The sequence below is a fragment of the Vitis vinifera genome, chromosome 6 (assembly GCF_030704535.1).
Source record: "Vitis vinifera cultivar Pinot Noir 40024 chromosome 6, ASM3070453v1".
In the NCBI taxonomy this organism is placed as follows: Eukaryota; Viridiplantae; Streptophyta; class Magnoliopsida; order Vitales; family Vitaceae; genus Vitis; species Vitis vinifera.
The window spans coordinates 2,015,911-2,022,500 of record NC_081810.1 but is presented as its reverse complement, the minus strand read 5'-3'; positions in this window follow the sequence as shown (position 1 = coordinate 2,022,500).

Here is a 6,590-nt window from a genome sequence, read left to right as displayed (position 1 = left end):
AATATTGTATTAATTGTATATGGCAAAATATATTGTATTAATTGTATATTTATTCAGTTGCCTTTTATACCTAGAATAGATTAGCATAATTGTAGGAAATCTCTTGTATAAATCTTCGTCTCCTGATTCAATAAAATTATTCAAGGCAAATATTATTTTTCCTTTTTACATTTTCCAAAATCAACATTTTAAATAAAAGGACAAACACTGAAAGAATAATTGAGCTATATTAGCATCTGACTTCATGTGTACTGATCAACCAGAAAAATAGATTTTTTTTTTTCCCAATAGGCAAACAAAAATATATATCAACCAAAAAAGTAGAGTTATCTTCAGCTTCAGAAAGATCTTGTAGTTTGATATTCGTTTGTTTTTTGATGTATGGTTTGACATCAATTTAAAGTGTGTTTATCACACAAGGGACAAAGCAGGAGGAAGCCATGGAGTACCTAAAGTTCTTGGAAGAAAAGTTGAAGGGAAAGAAGTCCTTTGGTGGAGAGATGATAAGGTTCCTTGATCTTGCCTTGGGTTGGCTTGCCAACATGATTAGCATATTGGAAGAGATTGTTGGCCTAACAGTTGGGGATGAGGAGAAATTTCCATTGTTGTCTGCATGGACGCAAGATTTTGAAGATGCTCCAATCATTAAAGGCAACTGGCCACATTGAGATAAAATGATTATCTAGTTCCAAGCCCTTCTTGATGCCATCCTTGCAGCAACAGCATCAACATCTAAATGAACCTCTAGGGTTCACAAAAGAGAATGAACAAGAATCAAATGGTACATGCATATTTCATATAAATGCATGCTTGAATGCAGGTGGAATTTTCAAATAGTTTGTCTTTAGAAGTACTATAAAGGGAGTGTTCTCACACACTTCTTCTTCCCCAATGAAGAACCCCTTGCAACAGTACACATCACAAGACCTTATCCCCAGCCGTTTTGGGTCTGCAACAAAATAGATTTAACACCATTTTATTTTTGTATTCAGTAGAACATGGTCATGAACAGCAATGTTGCATATGTCAAAAATCAAGTCCAATCCAATGAAAAGATACAAAATGGTAGGCCAAAAGATCCTATAATTCCCAAAGCAAGAAATGGACAAATGGAAAGAAAACAAAAATCATTATCAATATAGTTGCCAAAGTTTTCTATCAGCAATAAATACATTCCACACCTTCAAGGTGATAATGTAAATGGACACACAGAATTTCATAAACTTCTCTAGATTCAGGGACCAGAAGAGGTAAAAAGGTGATTTTGGAACTCCAACCTCTATGGGCAACTCCTCAACCTTTTCCTCAACTGCTTCTATCCTGCACTAGGAAGAAGTGTGGTTCTGATAATTGAAATTGTGGTTCTGATAATTGAAATTTTGATCTAAAAATCCAAATGCATAGAAGTCCCATAATATAATTGTTGGACCAAGGGCAAAGCACCAAACAAAGTCAAATTGACACAATTTACTTTATGTGATCAAATGCATTAGAAATAAAATGTTACATATTCTAGCTTCTCATCTAGTAATTTCCAAATGTGAGACTAACTAGTGATTTTTCATTTACTTAAGAAGATTTAATCTCAATTACAACTTTAGAGTATGCATTTCCCTATCACATATTAGCTTAGAAAAATATCATTCTGAATTTAGGGACATACATTTTTTTTTTCTTTTGATCAGTAAATGAGATTTGTATTAACCACGCCAAAAAGCGCAAACCAAAGTACACATGATGTATACAATGGTGGCCAAAAAATGCTAAAAAAAGGAAGAGAAAACAAAAAGACACTCTCTCCCTCAAACCGACCCTAACCAATCAATGAAATCTACTATGGACATCAATCTTTCACCTATAAACAGTTTGGTCTAAGTTAACAAGTTACACAAACAAGTATTTCAGCCTTTGGATTGAGAGTTTCACATTCTCAAAAGATCCTCTATTTCTCTCTTTCCAAATAGTCCAGAAGAGGTATAAAGGAGTTGCCCTTCAAACCTTTTTCCGTTTTCTTCCAATAAAGGAATCATGCCAGCCTAGTAGAGTCTCTCTAACTGTGGACCGCATCACCCAAAAAAACTCTAAAGAGAGAGAATAATAGCTCCCACAACACCCTTGCCTTGTCATAATGCAAAAGGATGTGGTCAATAAACTAATAACCCTAGCCTTAACAAATCTCTATCCTTGGTGAACACTTTCATCAAATTCACTACTTTCAAGATATTATAAATAAATCCTGTGATCATCTTAGCTTGATCTAATGTCTCCTTAATCTGCTTCATGCTTCCAATATCTTCAAGCATTAAATCAATACAGTGGTCTGCACAAGGAGACCAAAACAAATGCTTCCGCTTCTCCATCAACAACATACCGGCTGCTTTAAAACTTGCCTCATTATTAGTGACTACTTGAACAACATTTTCCTCCCCAACCTCCTCTACAACTTTATCCATAAGGGAAAAGATGTAGTCTGTTGTCTTAGGTATGTTGGTAGTGTCAACTGAAGAATGGTATATCATACTTCTATCACAATAAATCATGAAATTGATGATAGGCTTTCTAGTCCTAGAACTCCAACCATCACACATGATTGTGCACCCATATATAGGTCATTTAGCCTTCAATGTTGTTATGTATACCTCAAGCTCTTGCACCTCCTCTTCCAAATATGTATTTCCAATTTGGTATCCTGTGGGACCCTTGATGTTTGGACCTGCTTTTGCTATGGTATCAATCATTGATTGATAGTAAGGTCCACTGTCAGCTGCATTAAAGGGTATTTTATTAAAGAGAAAGAATTTAGAAATAGCTTTACCCACTTTCTTCACGCCTTTAGTAGAAAACAAGCTTTTTATTGATTTCTGCTTTGATGGGAACATGTAGGGATCAATTCCTTTTGGAGGTATGCTAGCTCCTTCTCTTACATTGAAGCTACGTGTCAGTCCGCGCTTAATCCTAGCATTAGAAGGTTGTGAGGAACTACCACCCTTCTGATGCTCTTGTCCACCTTTTTAAAAAATTCGACGACTTTCTTTCATTGCTTGTTTCATTTGTCTTCTTTCAAAATCAGTCATAGCAACTTCCTCAATTTCATCATCAGAATCACCCTCATCAATTTCATAGAAAATTTCTCTATTTAAGGAATTCAAAAGTCGTTCTTTTTTTTTTCTTTAACTGTGTTTTTTCTTTTGAAGTATTAGACATATGTTGTCTAACACTATGTGACACTTCTACCGATACACGTGGACATCCTTCCACTTGTCTAGATATATGTGCGATGTGTTGCTTTAATCTTGTTATACCGCCATGTATAACTTTCCCACAATATTTACACTTTGTGGTTCTTCTACTACCACCAATAGGTTCTGCATGCTCCCAACCAATATCATGTTTTGAAGCCATTTTGAAATTTTAACCTAACCATGTATAAAAAGAAAACAATTTACTTTTCAAATTAAATATACATAAACACATTTATATAAGAATTATAATATTCAATTTTCCACTCACTTATATGTTTCATATTGTTACCATATAAAAATAAATTGTACTAAAAAAGCAATAAACTCGATCTCACCTAAGTTCATCATCTTTTGTTTTCCACTTATTTATATGTTTTTTTTAATTAAAATCAATGTAATTGACCATGTAAATGCATACCCTTCATTCCGTATTATTAAATCATTTATGATTATTTGAAGAAAAAAATTCAATAATTATTAATTTTGTATAGTAACTTAATTTTGCAATATAGAATTAATGTAATTGAGTAATAGAGAAATTTTTTGTCACTAATATAATGTAAATTTATTTATACTAATAGAAGATTGAGTGATATTTTTAAAGTATTCAAGACAATTTCTTGTACATTATATTTTGTACCATTATGCAAAATTTTATATAATCCTTATACTTGAAGAGTAACTCATTTTTTTATATATAAATACCCTTGATTATTTTAAGTATTTACATGTATGCTTTAAAAGAAATAATTATTTTTATAAGGAAAAAATGAGAGTGTTTTTTTAAAATGATGCCAAAAAAATAATGAAGGGTTAGATTTACAAAATTGGGTTTTCAATAACCTTTTTAATTAAATAAGTCATTTACTAATGCTATATTTGGTTTATGAATATTAGAGGAAAAAAAGAAAACTAAACAAATTTAAGGTTAATAAATTATTTTTTTATGGCTCTTTTAATTCATTTTATTTATTTATTTTTCGATATAAAGATTATATAATTTAAAAATATATATAGCAACAATATTAAACCATATACAGAGAGTATATATATTAATTTGAAAATGAATAACAGATTATATATATGATATTATAATAAAATCATAGGTTATTTTATTTTATTTTTATAAAAAAAAAATACTATTTTAGTATATGTTAGAAACATAAAAATATTAACATCTTTATCATTTTTTGGGTTAAAAATTAATAATAAATATTTAAAGTAATAATTTTTCATAATATTTTATTTAAATTGAATAATTAATAAAATTTAACTTTTTAAAAATGCGTCAAAATTTTCATTCCATGTACTCATTTAGAATTGAATTATGAACATAATATTATAGAAAAATTTATTTTATATGTAATTAATTAGATTGGTTTTTTAAATTCAAAATTATTTTTAAAAATTTTAAAATTCATGAAATAATTTAAAATTATTAATTATGTCTTATTTAATTTATAAGACATATAGCAACAATATTTGAAAAGGAATAACATATTATATTATGCAACAATATTCAACCATATACAAAAATTACATATATTAAATTGAAAATGAATAACATATTATATATAGCAACAATATAACAACAATATAACAACAATATTAAACAATATTTGAAAAGGAATTCATTTATTAATTTATTACTTGCCGGTCAAACCTCCTGTCCTTTGTTTCTTCTTCCCCAACACAGCAACACCACGTTTTGCTCTCTGTCTTCTTCTTCTTCCCCAAAATAGCAACACCCCCAACACAGCAACACCACGAAGACGTTTTGCCCTCTTTTTCTTCTTCCCCAATACAACAATACCACAAAGATGCAGCCTTCTGTCTTCTTCCCCAAACCACGAAGACGTAGCCTCTCGCTCTCAGACTATCGGACCAAGATCTGCTACCTTCCCACCAGGCACCGCACCAAAGATGAAGATTCTAGACTCCAGCAATGGTGGATTTAGGGTTAGGTAAGTTATTCTTCAACCGAGCCTCTTTTTAAAGGCTTTTGAAAGGGTCACGGGTTTGTTTCAAATCTTCACAGGTTTGTTTAAAATTTTCATAGGTTTTCTTTTGCAGAGGAATCTCTGATTTCTCTGAAAAATCAAGACTTGTTGTAATGGGGCTTTTTGCAGAGAATCTATTGAATTTTTTTCCCCAAGTTGACCGAGTTAACTTGGAATATCAGTCGACTCATCTGAGTCCAACTGATTCAGGCTAAGTCTAGGTATCTAGTATCGGACTCATCACGGTCAGCTTCGAGGCGGATACAACTTGACCGAGTCGTATCGGACTTGGCCGATTTTTTAAACCATGATCACTACTTCTTATTTCCTTTTAGCTAAAGACGTGTTAGATGAGAAGTTCTACCTATCTGTGCAAGTTCGTGGCGTCAAGCAGGTTCTCTGAAAGCCAACAAAATCTTGCTCTCAAAATGAGAATTTGTCTTGGAATGATGTTTTCTGTATTATGCCCTAGTTTTTCATGGCAAGTTGAAGTTCAGAGATTGAAAATAGCTCATGAAAAGGGATTAAAAGTCATGTCAGAAGACACAAAAGTGCCCATGAGTGACTGGTGGCTAGCTCCCCATTTGTTTATTTTATGGGCGAAGAGTAAGTCAAGAATGAAAATATCGGTAATTACGGATATATCAGATATATTGGAGATATATCGTTGGATTTGACATAAAATATCTGTAGACCTAAAATTGACCAAAACTTATAAAAATATAAAATAAAACTTTTAGAAATGAAATTAAAGTATAATAGACATTTTAAAGTTATTTTGTTAAATAAATTAATGTATATATATAATATTGTAAGTGTCAATAAAAAATATAAATTTGATAAGTGTATATTGATTATTAAATTATATTAAATATTATTTGATCATTATATTGTGATATTTGATTATAATATATTTCGGTGGATATTTTGACACAAAATATCCATAAACCTAAAATTGATCAAAACTTATAAAAATATAAAATAAAACTTTTAGAAATGAAAGTAAAAACATAATATACATTTTAAAGTTATTTTTTTTAATAAATTGATATATATATATATATATATATATATATATATATATATATAAAATATTGTACATGTTAATAAAAAATATAAATTTGATAAGTGTATATTGATTATTGAATTATATAAAATATTATTTGATGATAATATTGTGATTATAATATGTTTAATTTTAAAATCTATTTAATATTAAAATTATGATATATTATAAAATAAATGATGATAAATGTATAAATTTTTAATATATTAATAATATTAAAAACACTATGAATAAAATTATGATATATTTTTACTAATCAATTAAATGAAAAATTTTCATTTA